The following is a 24,330-nucleotide window of genomic DNA, read 5'->3' as shown; positions in this document are numbered from 1 at the left end:
TTCAGTAGGTTTAAGGTGACTGAACAGATTAACAAAGAAAGATGTAGTAGCCATAGTTGTATCAGAAAAAATGGACTTTAAAACAAAGAGTGTAGCCAAAGAAAAATCTGGGCACTACATAATGAAAAAGGGATCGATCCAACCAGAGGATATAACAATTGTAAAAATCTAGGCAACACATCAGAACACCTAATACATAAATCAAATAAAACAGACATAAAGAGATAAATTAACAGTAGTATAAAATGTGTTGGAATATTAATGTCCCACTTCCATAAGTGGATAGATAATCCAAACAAAAGTAATGAAACAGTATTTCTGAACATCACATTAGAGCAAATGGACCTAAAACATAAGTACAGAACATTTGATCCCAAAACAGCAAAATACACATTCTTTTCCAGTGTACATGCAAAATTCTTTGAAATAGATCACATATTAGACAACAAAATAAGTCTCAATGAATTTAAGAAGATTGAAATGATACCCAGCATCATTTTGACCAAGAAGGTAAAAACTACAAATCAATTACAAGACAAAACCTGGAAAAACAAAACAAAACAAAAAAAAAACAGAAGTACATGGATACTAAATAACATGATACTAAACTAAACAATGAAGGGATCACCAAAAAAATCACAGAGAACTTAAAAATATGTGGGAAAATAACAATGAAAACAAAATGATCAAAAATCTTTGAAGTGCAGGAAAAATATTTCTTCACTCAGATGTGAAGTTATGATATTTGTCTTTCTCTGAACAATTTCGCTTAGCTTAATACCCTCTAGTTCCATCCATGTAGCTGCAAATGGCAAGATTTCATTCTTTTTGATTACTGAATAATACTCCATTGGATATATATATCACACCTTTATCCATTTTTACACCGATGTGCATTTGGGCTCTCCCATACTTTGGCTAGTGTTGATATTATTGCTATAAACATTGCGATGCACATGCCACTTTGAAACAGCATACCTGTATTCCTTGAATAAATAGCTAGTAATGCAACTGCTGGATCATAGGGTAAGTTCTATTTTTAATTTTTTGAGGAACCTTTATGATTTTTTCCAGAGTGGCTGTACCTTTTTGCATTCCCACCAGCAGTGCAAAAGAGATCCTCTTTCTCCACATCCTCTGTTGTGTGTGTTGTTAATGTTAGCCATTCTGACAGGTGTGAGGTTGTATCTCATCAAGGTTTTGATCTGTATTTCCCTGATGATGAGTGATGTTGAGAAATTTTTCGTGTGTTGGTTGTCATCTGCTTGTCTTCTTTGAAAAAGTGTCTGTTCATGTCATTTGCCCTTTTCTTCACTGAATTACTTGCTTTTTAGGTGTTGAGTTTGTTAAGTTCTTTATAGATTTTTGAATACTAACCCTTTCTCTGATATGTCATTTGCAAATATCTTCTCCCATTCTGTCGGTTGCCTTTTAGTTTTGCTGATTGTTTCCTTTGGTGTGCAGAAGGTTTTTATTTTGATGAGGTCCCAACAGTTCACTTTAGCTTTTGTTTCCCTTGCCTCCAGAGATGTGTTGAGTAAGAAGTTGCTGTGGCCGACGTCAAAGAGGCTTTTCCTGCTTTTTCATCGGGGATTTTGATGTCTTCCTGTCTTATGTTTCGGTTTTTCACCCATTTTGTGTTTCTTTTTGTGTCTGGTGAAGGAAAGTGGCCCAGGTTCCTTTTTCTATATGTCGTTGTCCATATAATTTCCAGTTGCACATTACGATAGCCAAACGTCTAATATTCACAAACAAATAGATCATGACACACAAGAAAAATAAATTGGAAAATATGGCTGAAAGGAACAAATTAATTGTCATAAATTATTCAAGAAAGAGCATAGAATTTGAAGTGACCAGACATAGACTTTAAAGCAACAAACACAAAATATGATAAAATTATAAAACAAATAAAAACATGGAAATATAAATCAGAAAAATATATGCATAAAATTATACAAACGAAATGATGTAACTATGATATTGACTCAAATGAAATAGTAGAGGTGGAAAGAATACAAACTGATATCAGTCATTCAGTAGTAAATTCAGCAGTAGATTTGAATAGACAGAGGAAATAATCAGAAAATTTGAAGATAAGACAACTGAAATTACTAAATCTGGGTATCAGAATTAAGATAGAAATAATCAGAGACATAGGAATGTATTGAATTCCATCTAGTAGACAAGTATACACATTATAAGAGCCTAAGGGAAAAGAAAAAGAGATGGAGAGAGGGAAAGTGGCAGAAAGAATATCTGAGAAAATAATAGACAAAATTTTTCTACATTTGATAAAATACATGAATTTAAGTTTTCAAGATTTTTTTAAATATGGAATTTATTTTCAAATTCGTTTCCATACAACACCCAGTGCTCATCTCAACAGGTACCTTCCTCAATGCCCATTACCCACCCTCCCTTACCTCCCACCTCCCATCAACCCTTAGTTTATTCTCAGTTTTTAAGAGTCTCTTATGGTTTGGTTCACTCCCTCTCCTACCTTTTTTTTTCCTTCCCCTCTTCCATGGTCTTCTGTTACGTTTCTCAGGATCCACATAAGAGTGAAAACATATCGTATCTGTCTTTCTCTGTATGACTCATTTCACTTAGCATCACACTCTCCAGTTCCATTCACGTTGCTACAAAAGGCCATATTTCATTGTTTCTCATTGTCAAGTAGTATTCCATTGTGTATATAAACCAGAGTTTCTTTGTCCATTTATCAGTTGATGGACATTTAGGCTTTTTCCATAATTTAAAGTTTTCAAGAATTTTAAATACCCCCATAAAGGATAGACCTAGAGATTCATATGGTTGTTTTCATAGTAGACAAAGGTTATATATCCATATTTTTGTTCACAACAACAGACTGGTAGCAGTGTAAACACATACAAATGAGAGTTTGAAGGGAATTCCAAGTCATACATAAGGTTCTTCAATTGAGCTTAAACATGAAACAGCCTTCTTTCATTTCCTTTCTACATGTCTTTATTTGTTGAGTCGTTGATGGTGAGTAATAGAGAAAAAATTAAAAAGTTAAGCTGTAGGGGCGCCTGGGTGGCGCAGTCGGTTAAGCGTCTGACTTCAGCCAGGTCACGATCTCGCGGTCCGTGAGTTCGAGCCCCGCGTCGGGCTCTGGGCTGATGGCTCAGAGCCTGGAGCCTGTTTCCGATTCTGTGTCTCCCTCTCTCTGACCCTCCCCCGTTCATGCTCTGTCTCTCTCTGTCCCAAAAAATAAATAAACGTTGAAAAAAAAAATTAAAAAAAAAAAATAAAAAAATAAAAATAAAAATAAAAAGTTAAGCTGTATAAAAAAACAAGTGACTTTTCATAAAGAGTTTCTTAAATTCCTCAGTATGGATAGTATGTTTATATGAAAATATAAAATGTCTCAAATAAATTTGATGTCTCTAGTTATCAAACAATTATGCACATCTGTCAAGGGAATGGGATATTTGTGTTTAGAAAAAAAATATTTAAACTGAAACTTAATTGAGATGTTGCTTCATCTTGATAGTACCAAATTTATCTTTCTTAATTTTACCCTTACTTTCTTCAGCTGAAGGAACCTCCATATTGGAGATGGCCAACACCACTAGTATGACAGATTTCATCCTCATTGGATTCTCAGAGATTCATGACCTTCAAATGTTACATGCTACTCTGTTCTTATTGAACTAGATGACATCTCTAATGAGAAATATCCACATCATCACCATAACTGCTCATGACCACAATCTTTTTCTCCTTGTATTTTTTCCTGAAACACCTCCCACTTTTAGATTCCCCTCTAAATCTGACATTGTACCCAAATCTATTATTCATTCAATAAAACACACAAGGACCATCTCTTTTCTGTGCTGTGTCACAGAGAAGTTTTTGTTGCTTTAAATGGCATGTTCAGAACTGGTCCTACCTACAGTGATGCTCTATGACCACCAACTAGCCATTTGTTATTGCTTACATTATGAGGTCATCATAAACAGGAAGTTCTGTGTGCAGAACTTCTTGCAGCAGCTTTTGGCTCAGCTGGTGCATAAGTGGGGTCATGTACACCTTCTTATTAACCTTTTCCAGCTTCCTCTTACAAAAAAAAATTTTTGTGATGTCTCTTCCTCAATGAAGATTTCATGCTTTGCCACACATACTGTAAAACCTGTCACAACTGTCATATTTTCTAGCTCTTAGATATTTTATTACTTTCATAATGCCCTACACTTATGTATTTCTGACCTTCCTGACAATCCTACTAGCACAGGGAATATCGAAAGTCTTCTCCACCTGTCTGCCTCATCTCTTAACCATAACCTTATTTTTTCTCAACTGCCAGTGAACACTATTTGAAGCCCAAGTCAGGTATTCCATCTCTTCTGGACCTTTGTCTATCTTTTCCCTTTGGTACACTTCCAACTCTAAATCCCATGATCTACAGCTTGAGAAATACAGACATCAAAGATGCTCTAAGAAAGGTAAATTTGGGCAAAATCCTGTCATGTTGTAACTCTATTATCTGGTCTTTCTCATGTACAATATTCACTATTGATATTTAACTAGATTTTTTAAGTTTATTTATTTATTTGAGAGATACAGACAGCACAAGTAGGGAAAGGGCAGTGAGAGGTAGAGAGAATCCCAAGCAGGCTCTTTTGTTGGAAAGAGAAATCACTTTGCATTTATTCTTATGTAAGTGTATTTTAAATGTATTTTCCAGCTTACTAACTATATGTGTTACACAATGTCAACTAAACATTATCTTCTATGCCTTAATTGACATAGATAGATGATAGATAGATAGATAGATGATAGATATTAGCATTTTTCTGATTTTTTCCTTGCTTGCAAAAAACACTGCTATTAAGCTTATTTAGCAAAAATCTATGTAAACATGTATATTGCCAGTTCAACAACTCAAAACTTGAAATTCACCATCAGATATGTGGATATTTAAAATTCCAAATCTTTAAAAACTTCAAAGAACTTTTTTTTATAATCCACATTCACCAATGCTTCAGAATATTTGCTTCTCTTTGAATCTTTGCTGTAACTATTTAAAATTTTCTAATATTTTCTGAACTATTTGACAAAATAATATTCCATAATTATTTAAATTTGATTTTCTAATGAAATTAAATAACTTGCCATACATTTATTAATTCTTTATGCTTATTCTGGGAATTCTTCACATGCACTTTGCCTGTATTCATATTTTTATACTGATTTGAGGAGTCCTACATATTTTATGGGTATGACAGTGCAGAGCCCAACATAGGGCTCGAACTCACAAACTGAGATCATGACCTAAGCTGAAACCAAGACTTCAAAGCTTAACTGACTGAGCCACCCAGATGCCCCTTAACTAAATTTCAAATAGAGATGATACATCATTTTGGATTCATCTAGTTCAGTCATAAGTGTAGAATGATGTCTGTGTGTGGCTTCACATTGGAATTTATCTGTTGTCTGAATCATTGATGAATTTTGTTACCTGATCTCAATGTCTCCATTGTTCTTTGGGTTTAATTTTGGAGACTGCTAATTACCTTCTGTTTCTTCTTTTTCTTTTACTTTATTCATAGTATGTAGTTCAGTTAGTGTTTTTGTTTCTGTTTTTGTTGTTTTTGTTGTTGTTTGTTTGTTTTGCTTTGTTGTTTTTTTCTCCCTGGAAAGATAACTTTGTCCAGAATGGCAAGCAATCTAATAAACTGTGGGCTAATTTATTTCAGTCATATGCTTTGAAGGCATCTTTCTGTAACAACTCAAATGTCTGGTATTGTCCTCTTATTGTGCTCTCTAAATCTGTTCATTCAACTTGGACTTTGAGTCCATTAACTACTTCAGATCTAACTAGGATAACCTTTGAAATGGTATAGAATTTTGCAAGAGAGACAGGAATGGGTCAGTCAGTATATGTTCATGAAAGTATTGAGTATTTTCAACCAGTTATCTGGAAAGCATAGAATGGAAAACAATAAAACTCCAGGTTATTTTCTCAGAACAGATACTTATGAGTTCACTATTTAAATTATTTATAGGAATCATCTGACCCTATGTGATTACTAAAGAGACTATCCTGTGGGCCTTGTAAGCTTATACCAAAAAATGATGTAGACTGTGAGATAGCTTAAGTACTTAAGTAGAATCTTCTGATGACACTGAATCATGTAGAGCAGCACCATTCAGGAGATGTTCTTCAGTGATGAAAATGTGGCTAGTGCAATGCAGACATAAGATTTTAGTTCAATTTATTTTCAACTAACATAAATTTAAGTAGTCACACATGGAAGTTGACTACTAAAGTGGACATTCACAGATTTGGAGTGAAATAATCTAAAATTTTAAAGTTCTAATATCTAATAATACAATAAACCTTACATACTTTACTTTTTTCTTATATTTTGTGCAAACATTCTCATTTCAGCCATTAGTCTACAGAAAAAAAAATATATATACAAGATGATGATGTATATGTATATACACATATATCTTGTTTATATGCGTATATACATATATATGCAAGATGATGAGGCTCATATTTACCTAAAAGAAAGAAATCCATCTAACCAGGGACCTGAAACTACAGTGAAATTTTGAGGAACAAGAAGTAAAGGAATTTGTTTAAGATGCCAGTTTTCATTAAGAAAGAAATAAAGGATTATTGAATATTTTATAAATACATTATGTGATGATTTATGCTACTCTGAACCGTTAACAATCGAGAAAACAAACAATTGAAACAAAATATTGACCAATTTCAAAGAAAAGCCAGGGAGAAAAAGTTCTTATCTGTCCAAGGTTTTTACCTATTCATCAGAGCCTATACAAATGCTAATGACCTTATAATAAAAATAGCTACATCAAATGATTAAGAATTTATAATATATTTTATTTTTTTAAGTAACGTCTACACCCACTGAAGGGCTTGAAATCACCACCCTGAGATCAATAGTCACATGCTCTACCAAATGTGTCAGACAGGTGTCTCTATAATATGAAAAACGAAACAAAACAAACTTACTCTTGATATAGCTGGTTTCTCTTATAAGAGCATTATGGTAAGACTTTAAAATTTGTTTCTGTTGAAGAGAAAAAGAATAAGCTTGTAGTATGATAAAAATGATAAACAGGGCACTGTTTTGCATTCTGGAGAATTTCTTGATTATTAAAATAAATAAATAAATAAATAAATAAACAAATACTAAATAAATAAATAAATAAATAAATAAAACTTCCAGTACTCTCTGATGTGTTTTAGCCACTATAAATACAGTAAAATATTGTGAATTTAACTGGTGTCATGTTCCCTTTAGGAAAAAAAAAATTGTATTATGTAAACCCCAACCAGAAATAGTTCAAGTCAACAGCATGTCACTTTGTTTTCATAATAATAGAATAAGCAAGTAGCAAACACTTGCTTTATAAAGTTGTCTATAAAATAAATAAATGAAACAAAAGAAAATTTAACAAAGGAAAGACATTTCAATCACATTCAACACAAGAAGACATTTTAAAATTTAAAACGGAGAAATTATTCTAAATTTCCTATTGCAGAGGGGAAAGATAAAATCATGAACTGGCCAAAACATTTTATGAAAAGAGCCAGTGTATTAATGTAAGCTGTGTTTACAAGATGTCAAGTCATATTGCTAAAGTTATGTATTAAGTTAAACAATATATGTGAGAATATTTTCTGATTTTTCCCCCCAAAATTGGCCATTTCATGTATGTCAATATAATACATGCTTAGGAAGTGGATATATACTGAAAGAACTTTGAGGAGCATAACAGAAAATGACTAGATTTCCTTGAAATGAGTATTAGTTGAGATCTGGATATTAAAGATACTGCCAGTGATAAGATTCATAACAAAAAAAATAGGAGAATTATAGAAAAGATTTAAGTTGCTTTGGAGAAAGCTTAAATCACCCTGAACAAATTGACATTGGGAATCTGGACTTAAAAATACTTCTAGTGGAGTTTAGAAGGAAATGGGGAGTGTATCATTGGAATCTGTCTTCAGATGAATTATTGATATGTAGTCCAGAATGTGTTTTTGTCAGTTACACAGAAGGCAGAACTCAGACATAGTCAACTCGAATATTTAAGGACCTTTTCAAGCAAAGTTTCTAAGTTACAGTCAAGTTTACCCTTGCTGCTTATAGTACAATGTGAAATAAAAGAGATAAATCAAGGATTGCAATGCTAACAAACAACAACAACAAAACAGACCCTACTAAAGGAAATTGTCAGTTTATGCACACAGTAAAATATGCCAATATTCAGAAATATCCACTGTAAGGATGATATTGGGAAATAGCTGAGTGAATGGTTGTACTAGCTTTTGTTAAAACCTTCTCAAAATCAAAAGGTCAGGCTATTCACATAGGAGTGAGGATATTTCTTATGGAGCTTCTCAATCAAGATCCTTCCTCTTGGAACTTAAGAACTTGTATCTCAGCAGTCTCAACAGAAGCCAAAAATAGATGAGATCTTGGCTCTGGATTCTCCTGCATTTTGAGATTTTGGTGTGATTTTTAGTCCTGAAATCACAGTTTTCTGTTAGGTCAAAGCGATCCTTGACTTTTAGTATGCCAACTTATTCTTACTGTAAGGTAACAACTTCTAAGCTCTTTACATATTGTAGCTCAAACTCAAAGCCTGTTTTATTATACAATTGAAATAAAGTAGTAAGGCACTGCTGAAAGATTCAGGAATTTAAAAATTGCAATACAATGGATTGTTCAGAGACCACACATATATATACATAAATTCTAAGAGAATGTTGACAGTGCACCGAGGAGAAACAATAAACTTTTCAATAAATGATGATAGATTACGCATACACACAGAGTCATACCCTAATATAAAATAAAAGAAAAAATAAATCTCCATATATATCCAAATTCTAGTATATTAAAAACTAAGTAGCATTGAAAATTTTATGTTTCATCATAAACAAGACAGAAGTTCACTATGTCTATTTTTGACATGTATTGTAATTATTAACCAATGTAGTCCAACTAGACATGCAAATAATACAAATTGGAAATATATTAGGAAATATATTTTTATTTGCTTTGGTATGAGTATACACTTAGTATATCCAAAATATTCAATCAAAACACAATATCAAAAGTGATATCAAAAAATAGTAATTCCTTTTGTAAAATACTTTTAGTCATGTCCAATGAAACAAATTTTGTCAATCATATTTGAGGTTTGTTTGACACGTTAGGATTGGTAGAATTTGCAGAAATTTCACAACATATAGCTTTTTCTATACCATCTACAATATTCCTGCAACTCAGAATAATACAGTCAAAAATGATACAGTAACAATTTTACTAGTTTATAGTTCATGGATTTTCTTGCTACACACAAAACAGTAATTTACTGAAGAAACTATCAGTAGGCATTTCAATCACAAAATGCAAAGATAAATGAACAACAATTAATAAAATCATTGACTCCTCTATGTGTTTACCTGAAAAGTCTCCACACCTTGAAATGTGTTATAGAAACAATTTCTTTTGAATAGTTTTCCTAAGAGCCCCTGTCAGATGACTATTCCTTAGGCTATAGATGAAAGGATTTAACAAGGGAGTAATCACAGTGTACATGACAGCTGCTGCTTGGTCTTTTTCAGCTATATGGGAGTTGGAGGGACATAAATAAACGCCAATTATTGTGCCAAAAAACAAGAGGACCACGCAGATATGAGAAGAGCATGTGGAGAATGCTTTAAATTTCCCTATGGTTGATGGCATTCTGACTATAGAATAACCAATGAGTATGTAAGAAACTAAAATACAGATAAAGCTTACCACCACCACCAGTCCCCCCTCAATAAAAATAAATAACTCATTGATATGGGTATCTGAACAGGACAATTTTAGCAGTGGTCCAATATCACAGAAGAACTGAGGAATTTTGTTATCCTTACAGAAGGATAATTGAACCAATAAGATGGTGTGTATCTGTGCACTCAAGATTGCAAAGATCCAGGAGGTGGCCACCAGACGAGCACAGAATTTGGGAGTCATAATGGATAAGTAGGACAAAGGAAGGCAGATGGCCACAAAACGGTCATAAGACATAATAGGGAGAGGTAATGTTTCCATCCCTGAAAAACAGATAAATAGGCACATTTGCATCATGCAGTTATTAAATGAGATAGTAGAATTTCCTGTCTGGATGTCTACAAGCATTTTGGGAACAGTAGTGGAAGACAAACAAAGGTCAATCAAGGATAAATTGCTAAGGAAATAATACATAGGGGAGTGAAAGCAAACATTTGATATACTTGTTAGGATTATGAGAAGGTTTCCCACCATGGTGGTCAGGTAAATGCAGAGAAGCAGGAAAAACAGGAGTGGCTGTTTGGCTGGATCATCAGAAAACCCCATGAGGATGAACTCAAAAAAGTTGCTTTGGTTTAGTGTCTTCATAAATTCCATCATCTGTATGTAACTCTTGTGATAAATATAGTAGTATGAAGTTCATCAAACAGAATTAATCAGGTCATCAATCCATGGGAGGTGTTCACTCTGAAAATATCATAAGAAAGTTTTATTTGAGGGTATGGTGTGGTCATGTTTCTCATCATCAAGTTGGTGCAAAATTAATTTTATTTTCTATTAACATTTTATCACATTCAAACTGAGCTCTTAAATACATTATCTAATTTATTTTAATTTATGTCACTTGGAAATATTATCCAATTGTACTGAAGAAGAAATGGAGACATAGAGTTTAAGACTTGTTCATGATCATAAAGATATAAATAAGTGGAAATGATATTTCAACACAGTTTTCCTGACTAAATGTTCTTTTTCAATTCACAAGGGGCTTAAATTTCACCATGAAAATGTGAAACATAAAAGTATTTAAGCCTGGTTGCTTTTGTACTTATATCAAAAGTAAGAGTTATGATCTCTATTCAATTTTCTTGTTACTTTACTATCTCCAGAAGACTCATTCTAGATTATTTTACATCTGGTCTCAGAGTTTATTGTCTTTATCATAACAATTAAACCATTACAATGTAGTCACCCCTTAATGTATGTTACTCTCATTAACCTGCAAGACACTGGATAATAAAGTCTATGTCATGTCTACTTTTGTATGTCAGTGTTTTAAAAGACATTGGCTTATGATAGAACTAAATAACATAGGCTTAATGCAATAATTAGATGAATAATTCTTAAAACAGAATAATTTGTGAAACTATAGCTATATTTTCCATTTTCAGAAAAGAATTAGTAAGTAATTCATAAAAAATACATTGGAGTAATACACAAACTTTGGTTCTCTCCATTTCTGGGAGTAAATCCATACCAGACAATTATTAATTAGCAAATAAATGACTTAAATATATCAATAAAAATTACATAATTCCATGTGAAAAAACATGGAGAGAAAAGACTTCAAAGATTATTAGCCCTGTAGCTCTGAAATAAAAATCTCTTATTGATAGTTTTCTGATTCACAGAATATCAAATAAAACAGCTACTTTAATTATCGCAATAATTTTACAGAGTGAGTATGAAGATCAGACATCTTGCCATTTGTGTTATTTAGGTCACCTGTGCCTACCTTGTTGAATGTTTCTACTACTTCTTACAGTTGAATGAGAGGTTTATTTTTTGAGTCGACTTAATGCTCTTGGAGTGGATAGAAGTTTAGTTTGCAATTTGTAATATATCAGTTCCAAGAAGCATTAAAGTGTGTGGATTTTTGAGATATAATTTTGTCAAGAGACCTCTTACAAAAAACAAATGTAACCAGAATGTCAGTTTTTTCTCACATCATCCTTTCAAAAATTTATATATTTTTGAAATATAAGGGGTATTTGGAGGCCTTAGAGCTAACATGTCTTTGGAAACTACAATAATTTGTCTTATATTTATTGATACAAAGGGATTTTCCAAACATAGACAATTGTATGGTTCTGTTGAAACACAAGTAACCTCTAAATGAAGAAAAACAAAGTACTGATTATTGAATCAATCATAAAAGAAGATAGAGTAAACTCCCATATTAAAGGTTAAAGAACTCAAACGTAGAACCTTAAAAGGATATTATGTAAAATCAGTACCAAAGGAGTCCATGAAAATAACTATAATTCCTGAATATATTTATGGCTCAAATCAATTGTGTTTGTTTCAGTTATCAGGTCTTGGGTAGAGAAGCTCTTGCTCAAATATCATGATCAATCCCTGGAATAGACAAAATATGTAATATTTATTACAGAGGATCATGTGTATAATATGCATATTTAGCAAATACATACTAGAACAAAATATTGTACGTGTTGCCTGCATAGTTGTGTTTCATGAAATAAACATATTTTTCGAAATGTTGAATTTACCATATAAATTAAGTTGATATTGTTTACATGTTTTGTAGTCTTATTAGCATAAAATCAATGAGTAGTTTATCTCATATTACAAAAAAAAGAAATTCAGAAATGTGTAAGTCATATACATTTAAATATTTTTACAATAGCTTTGTCTACACTTATAGAAGTAGACTGTTAGAAAAGGTTTTATTTCAACATTCTTTAAAAATGAAAACTGCCACCCGTAACTATAGTTTTCAGATACTAAATAGTATCAATACCTCTAAGCCTTGTTAGAAATTTGTGTAGACATCTGTGTACAAACATCTAGAATAAAAAAAAAAACACAAAATATCTAACGTCAAGTTCTACAGTGGCAGGAGAATACTCATTCTATAAATTCTAAAGTTCCCCACATAGAGATTATATGCATCATATGCAGTCAGCGAAAGGGACATTTGTAAAAAGCTGAAATAACGCACCTAAATTAATGTGATATTTTTGGATGCTTTTCATTGCTTTCATTTCTGATTCATTTCATCAATAAATGGGTTGAATAGATCCACCAGTTTACTCTTCTGTGGCACTGATAAAGCTTGCCCATGATGAATTGATAGTGAACATAATAATGTAACTGAAGAATGTGGGACTAAATGAGGTAAGTAAGGAAGCACATAGAACATTTACATGTTCTTAGGGAGCTTCCAGGACAGTCTGTTCAATTCCCCATGAGAAAGGGATACCAAGCAGATATTTAATCTCGGTTGTGTGCCCCAGAGACATTTTCTCTAGAGGACAATGAAGATTTATAATTTTATTCCTTCCTTTTGTTATATTCACAGTAATCCAACTATAGAGGTTTTCACCATAGAGATTGGGAAATTGTTAAATTTCCCAAGAGTTTCAATTAAAATATTCTCTAATGCATAATATCAGATATAAAATGATAGTAATATCACCTGATGGTCAGAACACTACTAGATATAATTTGTCCCCTTATGAGTAAATAAATGCCCTCTAACCAAATCGAGTTCTGTTATTGTTTTTCCTCTTTTCTAGCATGCTCTAGTTTGACATGGCATATTTAATCTAAGAGTATTTATACCCTTTATGACATTTATTTCTTCCCTTATGAAGTTGTTTACATTTGGGCTAAAAAGCTCTGCAATAAAGACTACATATATTGTTTATACCAGAGCTTCCAAGACTTCGTAGAAAAGTAGAAAATTATCCTCTATTAAAGTGTGTGAAAATTTGGTAATAAATAATAAATATTGCATTGAAACTATGGAAATATAATGGAAAAAACCTGCATTTTGTAATGGATGGTATTTAAAGCTTGGAATTACTTGGGCACCACCCTTCCTTACTTATTACTTCATTTAAATGAAATTAGTGACTACTGGCATTATCAAGCAATATATTTTCAAATATTTCTACTTTGTCATTATTTCCATGTTTTTCTTTTAAACATCCTTTTTAGTTAATAACATTTAAAATTTATAAATTTATAATTGTTATAGTTTTGTGTTCTCCCATGGGCAACATTGAGGGTGATTTTCTCAATATTTTACATGTCACCATTTACAAATTATTGTTGAGGATAGATCTTAAACCAGATAGAATTGTAAAATAATTTAATGTTTACATATATGTATTTGGAAATTAACATATTTACTAGTATTGTGAAAGCTTTATCAAGCTATAATTAACATACAACATTGAGCAAGTTTAAGGTGTACAACATATTGACCTGATATATGTATATATTACAAAATGATTACCATAGTAAAGTTAGTTCTTATGTCCGTCACATCATAAAATTACATTTGTTGTCTGTGTGGTAAGAACATTTTAGATTTGCTCCCAGTAGCTTTCCAATATATAAGACATTTGTTAACTATAGTCACTGTGCTATGTATTAGGTCCCCAGCACTTATTTATATTATAACTGGGAGTCTGTACCTTTTGACCAGCATCTCCCATTTACTCCAACCTCCCAGCTCTGGGCAACCAGCATTTTGCACTCTGTATCTATGAGCTCAGCATTTTATGATTCTACTTATAAGTGTTAAATCCACAATTCAACCAAGTAAATTTAAAATTTTATTTGGCTTTATTAAATGATTCATGAATTGAGTGGCATCCCATCTAGCAAGTAGAGGGCAGCTCCAAATGTCTACCAAAAGGGAAAGACTAAAGGTTTGGCAAAAAAAGTCATAAACAGAAAAGAAAAAAAAAAAGATTATTAGGTGATCTTACCTTCATTTTGGAATAGTTTGTCTTAATAGGTGGATTTATCTGATCTTCTTATGGGGGATAGAAAAGGTCTGTATGGGGGATAGAAAAGGTCAAGAGACCTCCTACAAAAAACAAATGTAACCAGAACATCAGTTTTTTTCTCACATCATCCTGGGTATATAAATTTATATATATATATATATATATATATATATATATATATATATATATATATATATATATTTAAATATATCAGGGGTATTAGAAATTGTCATTATATTCATTATGAGCCCCAGTTTGGAGACTTGGCTGAAGTAATACTATTTGGGACCTTGCATGTGCGTATGAGTTCATTCAATATTTATCTTCCACATTTACCTTACTTATTACACTTAGAATAATACCCTCCAGGTTTATCCATCTTATTGCAAATGGCAGGATTTCCTTCTTTTTAGGAATAACAATATATATCTATATGTATATATATAGATATCTATGTATATCACATATCATAATGGGTCTTATGTTGTTTTTTATGTTTGTTTATGTTTTGTTTTATTTTTGTTCAGGTATGTTTTGTTTGTGTTTTAGGTATTGTTTATGTTTTATTTTGACTATAGTGAATAACACTACAATGAACATGAACATGGAAATATATCTTCAAAATAGTGTTAGTAGTTATATACACTTTTCTTTTCATAACCTTGCTATCTCTTGCTATCTCCTGTCTTAATTTAGAGATATTCCAATAATTGTGAGGTATTATAAATTGTTTTTATTTTATTTACATTTCGCAAGCATCTTTTTATTTGCCTGTTTGCCAGTGTATGCCTCTTTTTAAACAATTCCTAACTTCTCTGACCATTTTTTCAATCGGATTATTTGTCTTTTTTTTTTTTTTTTTTTGCTATTAAGTTGCTTAAGAGTCCTATATATTATGGATATTAACCTCACAACAGATAGATGGAATGTACATATTTTCTCCCATTATGTATGGTGCATTTAAATTCTTGATGGTGATTGCTTCTTTTGCTGGGTAGATGCTTTTTAATTTGATAGAGTCCCACTTACTTAATTTTTTTGTAGCCTTTGCCTTATGCATCATAGCCAAAAAATCATTGCTAAGATCAATGTCAAGGTGCATTTTTTCTAATTTTTATTAGCTTTATGGCTTTCAGTCTTACGTCCATACTTTTCATACAATTTCTGTTGTTTTTAATGAATGGTGTAAGATAGGGGTAGCATTATTTTTGCATGTGAACACCCAACTTTCCCAACATCATTTGTTGGAGAAGATATCCGTTTTTCTATTGAATACCCTTGGACACTTTGCCAACTTCTATTTATTTATTTTTTATGTGTATTTATCTATTTTGAGAGAGGAAGAGCATGGGAGGGGCAGAGAGAGACGGAGAGAGATTCCCAAGCAGTCTCCACATTGTCAGCTCATAGCTCTGTGGGTCTCAAACTCACAAACCATCAGTTCATAACCTGAGTTGAAATCAAGAGTTAGATGCTTAGTCAACTGAGCTACCTATGTGATCCTCCTTTGTCAGATTTTAATTGAATGCATAAGCATGGATTTATTTGTAGTTTCTTGATTGTAGGTTCTTTTGCTTCATAGTTTTCTTTTTATGTTAATATCATATTGTTTTGATTGGTATAGCTTCATAATGCAATTTGAAATCAGGTTGTGTGATGCCTCCAGGTTTGTTCTTCTGTCTCATAATTGCTTTGCCTCTTTGGATCTTCTTGTGGTTCTATATGAATTTCAGATTTTTTTTTCCATTTCTGTGAAAAATGCCATTGGAATTTTGGTAAAGATTGCATGGAATCTATAGATGTTCTGGATAGTTTGGAAATTTAATGATGTTCATAATTTGCAATTAATTTTTCCAGTGAACATGGAATATCTTTTCATTTCTGTCTTCTTCAATTATCTTAATTAATGTTTTATAATTTTAGTGTATAGATATTTTATCTTTTTTTGTTTATTTCTTAGTGTTTTATTGTGTCTGATGCTATTATGCATGGGATTGCTTTATTTTTATATATTTCATTGTTAGTACAGAAACATGACTAAATCTGTGTTTATTTTGTATCATGTTAATTTATTAAATTTCTTTATTTGTTCTAGTAGTTTTTCATGGAATTTGTAGTTTTCCCTCATATAAAATAATGTCATCCACAAACAGGGACAATTTTACAATCGGGATGCATTTTGTTTGTTTGTTTGTTTGTTTTGCTTGCCTGATTGCTTTGGCTAGAGTATTCAGCACTATGTTGAAAAGAAGTGGGGAGTGAAGTCACTATTTTGTTCCTGAAATTAGGGAAAATCTTTCATCCTTTTACCTTTTACCTTTTACCTTTGATGTCAGTTGTGGGCTTGTGACAATAGATTTTATTTTCTTGATTCATCTTGCTTCTATACCCAATTTGTTGAAGATTCGTATCATGAAAGATATCTTATATTGTCAAATGCTATTTCTACATGTACTGAGATGACATAATTTTTATCGTTAGTTTCTTATCATGGTATATCATGTTTATTAATTGGCATATGCTGAACCATCTTTGTATAACAGGAATAAATCCCATGTGGTCAAGCTATATATTTCTATAAATATGTTGTTGAATTGTGTTTGTTAATGTTTTGTTTAGACTATTTGTATCTACATTTATCTGGAATATTGACCTTAAATTTATTTTCTTTTAGAGTCCTTATCTAGTTTTGGTATCTTAAAAATGGCGTTGTAAAATGAATTTGGAAGTGTACCTTCTTCTTCAGTTTTTCAGAATAATTTGAGATTTTTGGCATTAACCCTTCAATGTTTGTTAGAATTCACCATTGAAACCATTTGGTCATGCCCTCCCCCCACCCCGGCCTTGGGAGGTTTTTGATTAATGATTTAGTATTCCTGTCGTTGCTTTGTTCAGATTTTCTATTTCTTCATGAGTCATAGATGACAAGTCATGTTTCTAGGAATTTATACATTTCATCTAGATTATCCAGTCGTTTGGTGTATAAATTATTTTGGTAATCTACTATAATTCTTTTAATTCTAAATTATCATTTTTTATGTCTTCTCTATCATTTTTATTTTATTTATTTGTATTGTCTCCCTTTTTTCTTTCCTTCAGCTAAATTTTTTCTGTTTTGTTTTCATTTTTAAAAGGCAACTCTTTGTTTCATTGATATTTTTATTTTTTTTCTAGTAGTTTATTTGTGATCTATATAATATCTTTAAACGTTTATTTTTATAAATTTGGGCTTTGGTCTCTTTTAATTATTTCTTTAAAGAGTAAACATAGTTGTTTATTTGAGATTTTTTACCTTAATTTTGGTGTTTCATAATAGACTTTTCTCTTAGCACTACTTTAGCAGAATTTCATACCTATTTATATATGGTGCTTTAATTGGTTGTTCAGTAGTAAGTTGTCTAGTTTATGAATTTTTTATGAAGTTTTCAGGCTTCCTCTTGTTATTTCTTTCTAGTTTACTATCATTGTGATTGAAAGAATATACTTTTTATTATTTTAATATTTTTAAATTTGCTAAGACTTGTTTTATGAGCTAATATGTTATCTATCCTAGAGGATGTACCATGTGACCTTCGGAAGAATGTATATTCTGATGCAGTTGAATAAAAAGTTCTATACATGTATGTTATGCTCATTTGGTTTAAAATATAGTCCTAGTCCAATTTTTCCTTATTGACTTTTCTGTGTGTATGATTTATTCATTGTTGAATTGGGGTATTAAGTTTTCTATACTTATGGGTCTATTTTTCCATTTAGATCTGTTATTGTGGACTTAATATATGTAGATGCTTTGATGTTGGGTCTGTATATATTTACAATTATTATATTCTCTTGATTTATTGATCTCTTTGTCATTACATAATAACCTTACTTTTATTTTACTGAAGATTTTGACCGAACCTGTACTTTGATGCAACAATAGCTAGCCTTCCTGCCTTTTGTTTTCCATTCATATGGAACATTTCTTCCATCCTTTCATTATGAATCTACATTTTCCTTAAAATTAATGTGGTCTGTGGACAGCATATAGCTGGGGCCCTTTTTTTCTCCCTCCCCCCCACCTTTTTTTAAGTTCATCCACTTTATGCCTTTTAATTGGATAATTTTTTCAATTTATTTTAAAAGGCATTACTGATAGAAAAAAACTTATTAACGCAATCTATTATGTTCTGGAAAATGATTTTAGTACCATGGTGGGGCAAATTATTCTTTTCTAGCCCTTTTTTTTATACAACTAACTTGACATCCATTACCAAACAAATGCGCCTCTGCACTTTATACCAAGAGACCTGAGACATTTCTAATTTTCCTGTGCAGCCCCCCAAAAACAATATCTCAATTAGGGCTGCAGATACAAAGGAGGTCGGGAAGCTGCTTTAGTCCCTTCTACTATAATTACACAAGGAAAGAGTAGAATGGCATATTCAAAGTGTTGAAAAGCAAAAATTGGCAACCAACAATACCATGCCAAGAAAGATTATCCTTCAGATATGTAGGAAGAATAAAGTTTCTTAAGCAAACAAAATATAACAAAATTCACCACCACTAGATCTTCCTTGCAGGGTCTCAATGAACTAGAAAAAGAAGAAAAAAATAAGCTAAAAAAAAAGCAAAAAAAAAAAAGGGAAATAATAAAGATATGAGCAGAAATAAATAAGCTCAAAACAGTAATGAAAAATGATTAGTACAACTAAGAGTTCATCTTTCAAGAATGTAAACAAAATTAAGAAAACTTTACATAGGGTAAGAAAAAAATTGAGAATCCTCAATAAATAAAATTATAACTGTAGAAAAAGACTTTACATCTAATATGACAGAAATTCATAAGATCATAAGAGATTACTATGAATAATTATATACCTACAATTTATACATACAACCTAGCAGGACAGAATCATGAAGAAACATAAAATCTAAACAGATCAATTAGTAGGAAAGAATTAAAAACAGTAAAGAAGAAACAAACACTCCCAACACAGAAAACAACCCAGATCAGATGGCTTCACTGGTATATTCTACCAAACATTTACCAAAGAATTAATACCTATCCTGCTCAAATTCTTCCAAAAATTGAAGAGGTGGAAACACTTTCAAAGTCTTTTTACAAGGCCAGCATTACACTGATACTAATGATAGATAAGAACATTACAAAGTAGAAAACTATACACCAATATCACTGCACATATTAATGTAAACATTTTCAACAGAATATTTCCAAACTTAATTCAAGAATCAATTTAAAAATGTTCACTTTGGCCATTTGGGATTTATCTCTGTGATGCAGGAATGGTTCAACATACTCAAATAAAATGCAACCTTTTACATCAATAAAATGAAAGATAAAAATCACTTGATCATCACAATAGGTGCAGAAAAGCATTTGACACATACAATATTCTTTCATGATAAAAAACCCTCTACAGACTGGGTATAGAACAAACATACCTTACCCTAATAAAGGTTATCTACATCCAACTGCAACAGGCTTTATACACAATGGTGAAAAAATTGAAAGTGTATCTTCTAAGATCAGAAACAAGACAATGATGCTCACTTTCACTACTCTTATTCTATATAATACTCCAAGTTTGAGCTAGAAAAAATTAGACAACACAAAGAAATAAAAGGCAACTGATTCTGAAAAGTACAATTAAAGTTGTCAGTAATTGTAGTTGATATCATTTTGTATATAGAAAATCTCAACAACTGAACAAAGATACTATTGGAACTAATGAACGATTTCAATAAAACTATAGAATATAAAATCAATATCAGAAATCAGTTTAATTTCTACACATTTATTTATGTATATATATACATGCATATGTATATATATATATGTATATGTGTGTGTATATATATATAGAATACAACATATAGGAATAAATTAAGGCAAGGAATTAAAGATATGTACAAGGAAAAATGCATGCCTTTTTTGAAGAAAATCAAACAAGACACAAACAAATGAAAATACATCCAGTGTGCTATGATTGGAAGAATTCATAGTGTTAAAATGCCCATACTGCACAAAGTCATCTATAGGTTCAATGCAATTCTTATCCAAATTCCAATGGCATTATTCACAGACATAGAAATAGCAAAAGACCTAAAATTTGTAAGAATTGCAAGAGCAAATAACCAAAGCAAACCTAAGAAAGAACAAAGCTAGAGATATTTCACTTTCTGGTTTCAAACTATATTACGAAGCTATAGTAATAAAATAGTATGTTATTGGCACAAAAAAATAAACACACACCAATGGAAGCAAATGGACAGCACATAATTAAACACCCACATGTATGATCAACTAATATTTATTAAGGTAGTCACCAGTCACACCTGGTGAAAATATGGAAAATAAAAAGAGAGGGAAAGAATAGTTTATTTATCAAAAGTTTGGAAAACTGGATACATACATGCAGAATAATGTTAGACCCACCTCTCATGTCACTCACAAAAAGATAATTCAAAACGATCAAAGACTTAAACACAAGATATGATACCATAAAACTAGAAGAAAACATTAAGATATGGCACCTCACCAATGGTCTTGGCAATGGTGTTTTGGAAATGACACTGAAAGCAGGAAAAACAAAAGTAAAAATTAACAAATAGGAATCAAATATACTTAAAATCTTCACAGCAAATGAAACCATTAAAGAAAGAAATGAAAAAGCAACCTACAAAATGAGAAAAGTTTTACTAACCCAATATTAAATAAGGGGTAAGTATCCAAAATATATAAACAACTCGTAAAATCAAATAAAGGAAATAATTTTCTTACAAAATGGTCAGAGGAACTGTGTAGACAGAGAGAGTGAGAGAGGGAGGAGAAAATCGGGGAACACACCTGGAGAACATTTCCTCAAAACATTGTTCTGGAAAAAGACAGGGGCTACATTTTGAGAGTTCTTGCAATCAGTGAGGATTAAAATCTGGAGTCCTAATTGTCAGTGGCCTTGGCTGTGATAGATCCCAAAGGCACTGTCCTCCTCTTAGAGAGAAGGCAAGCAAACAACCCAGTGGCAGATGGTGTGGAAACAGCAATCTGAAGAATGCCTGGTGCACACAGGTAGAGATTATTTGCTCTTTTTGGAGCACAGTTCTTAGAGGCAGCATTCAGAGACACCTTTCCTGGAACAAAGGAGCTGGCTGGCACTATTTCCCTCCCATGCTCCTTAGCATAAAGACAGAGCTACTTGCAGAAAGCAGAGCAGCATCTATACTGGCTGCCTAACTAGTTTACACCAAGCTCCAGACCCCTTAATTCTGGTAGGACTGCCACTCTCAGTCAAGCTTGCATCAGTCCAGCACAGTGAGGCCATTCCCCACAAGATAAGCCTAAACTCCTACCCACACCACATCTACTGACCAGAGAGTTTTGCAGGGCCCCAGTTCCTCCTGGTAGGGATGATGACAAGTTTTATTTCACAAACAGACCAGAGCACACCAAGTAAAACTTGCCAAATTCAGGTCAGAGACCAAACACTGTCCATAGAAAGCAAGGAGAGCCTCTGCAGATAACTTGACTGAAGGATGGAGCAGCCAGAACAAAATATCAGAATACACACAGCACACACCAGAGACACTCCATGAAACCAAAGGGCATGGACATTACATGACTTCTTCATAAAGCCATTACTTTCGGGAGCAGAAGACAAACTGGCATTTCTGACACACAGAAAATGGTAGAGATAAACAAAATGCGAAGAAGGAGAAATTTATCTTAAATGAAAGAACAAGATAAGGTAACAGTCAGAGAGCTAGGCCAAACAGGTATAAATAACAATAGAAAGATAATAAGATAAATATTCTATTATGGATGATTTAAAGCATTGATCATAATGATACTCACTGGGCTTGAGCAAAGAATAGAAGACATCGGTGACACACCACATAGTTAAAAGAATTAAAAAAAATAAATCATTTGAAAATTCAATAAACAAATTGGAAAAAGGCTTGATGCAATGCATAGTGGGCTGGGGGGAGGAGAGGAATGAATTAGTGACCAAAAAAGACAAAGGAATGGAAAAAAACTGAAAAAAATAAATAAAACAATAATGCAACACAAGAATAGACTCAGGGCAAAAAGTGACTCTATTAAACATAATAACATTTAACTATAGGAGTCTAAGAAGAAGAAAAAGAGAGAGGAAAAGGGGCAGAAAATGTGGTTAAGGAAACAATAGGTGAAAACTTCCACAATCTAGGGAAGGAAACACACATTCAGATGCAGAAGGCACAGAGAAATTCATTTAAAAAAAAAGTAAGCCAACACTAAGATATATTGTTATAAAATTTGGAAAATGTGACAAATAAAAATCTTAATATAGTAAGGTGGGACAGTTTGAGCAAGACCAAGACAGAACCAAAGCCAGGCACAGACAGGGGATATGGTCCCACCAAGAACCAAAGAACACACTGAATGTATACTCAACGTCCGTCACCAGCAATAATCTAAGACAACACGACATGCTGGGCCTGGGTCAATGAGTCTCTGCAGCTGAATCTGACAAAGATCAAACAGTTGCACTCAGTAACTGCTTATCATCAGTTTATGGGCATGCTGTTCCTTTGCTCCATTGCCTTGAAGAAAGTGAAATTCCACACTAAGCTAGAACACGAATACATCTAGAACTTCAAAATACTACAAGCAGGTTTTAAGACAATTGGTATTGACAAAATAATCCCTGTGGACAAATTAGAAAAGGAAATTTTCAAGGCAATTTTGAATTTGTTCAGTGGTTCAAGAACTTTTTTTTTTTTTTAATTTTTTTTTCAACGTTTATTTATTTATTTTTGGGACAGAGAGAGACAGAGCACGAACGGGGGAGGGGCAGAGAGAGAGGGAGACACAGAATCGGAAACAGGCTCCAGGCTCTGAGCCATCAGCCCACAGCCTGACGCGGGGCTCGAACTCACGGACCGCGAGATCGTGACCTGGCTGAAGTCGGACGCTTAACCGACTGCGCCACCCAGGCGCCCCTCAAGAACTTTTTTGATGCAAACTATGATGGAAAAGACTATGACCCTATAGCTGCCAGACAAGGTGAGAAAACTTTAGTGGCTCACTCCCTTGTTGCCCCAGCTTTAAACAAACTGAAGAAACTTCTCAGCTCTAGGAGTGCAGCTCCACAGAGGCCCTCTGTGACCCACAGAACTACTGCAACCCCTAAGGTTGACCTGGGTTTGGTGCTAAAGAATCTGGTGTGGGCAACTGGGATGATGAAACAGCTAATAGATGCAGCAGGTCAACGTGTTGAAACTTAATGTTGAAGACTTGGAGAAAGAGATTTCTATTTTGGGAATCTAAGGAACATTGAATTGATTTGCTAAAATAACAAGGGGGAAAACAACCCTGTACTGCAGCGTACCATGGGCAATCTGTATGCCACAGACAAAACTTTTGTGATAGCTGATGAATGGGGCCCACAGGAGGAAGAAGAAGAGTGTTAACAGTCTGGACCAGCAGAGCAATATCCAAATTCTTCACTCCAAATCATATGCTTAACTGTAAAATATTTCCTTTTATTATTCTTAGGGGACACACTGATTTCTTTTCATGAGCAAAAAGTACCTCTTTTAAAGAACACTGCAGAAGTTTCACTTTTTTTCCAATGAGTTTGAGTTAGGGGCTTTCATTTTATAGCGAGGCAGTATTAACACCCAGCTGTTTCACCTAGGCTGCAGCTCACAGAGGCTGACCT

The 24,330-nt window shown here is 32.7% G+C and overlaps 1 pseudogene; it reads left to right on the top strand.

Moving 5' to 3' along the window:
- LOC123576946 overlaps positions 1–24,079 on the top strand; it is a 48,593-nt pseudogene extending 24,514 nt beyond the window's left edge.
- Positions 24,080–24,330: the final 251 nt, after the last annotated feature.

The sequence above is a fragment of the Leopardus geoffroyi genome, chromosome A1 (genome assembly GCF_018350155.1).
Source record: "Leopardus geoffroyi isolate Oge1 chromosome A1, O.geoffroyi_Oge1_pat1.0, whole genome shotgun sequence".
Classification (NCBI taxonomy): Eukaryota; Metazoa; Chordata; class Mammalia; order Carnivora; family Felidae; genus Leopardus; species Leopardus geoffroyi.
Note: the sequence above shows the minus strand (reverse complement) of the source record. Positions and strands in the feature narration are given on the sequence as shown.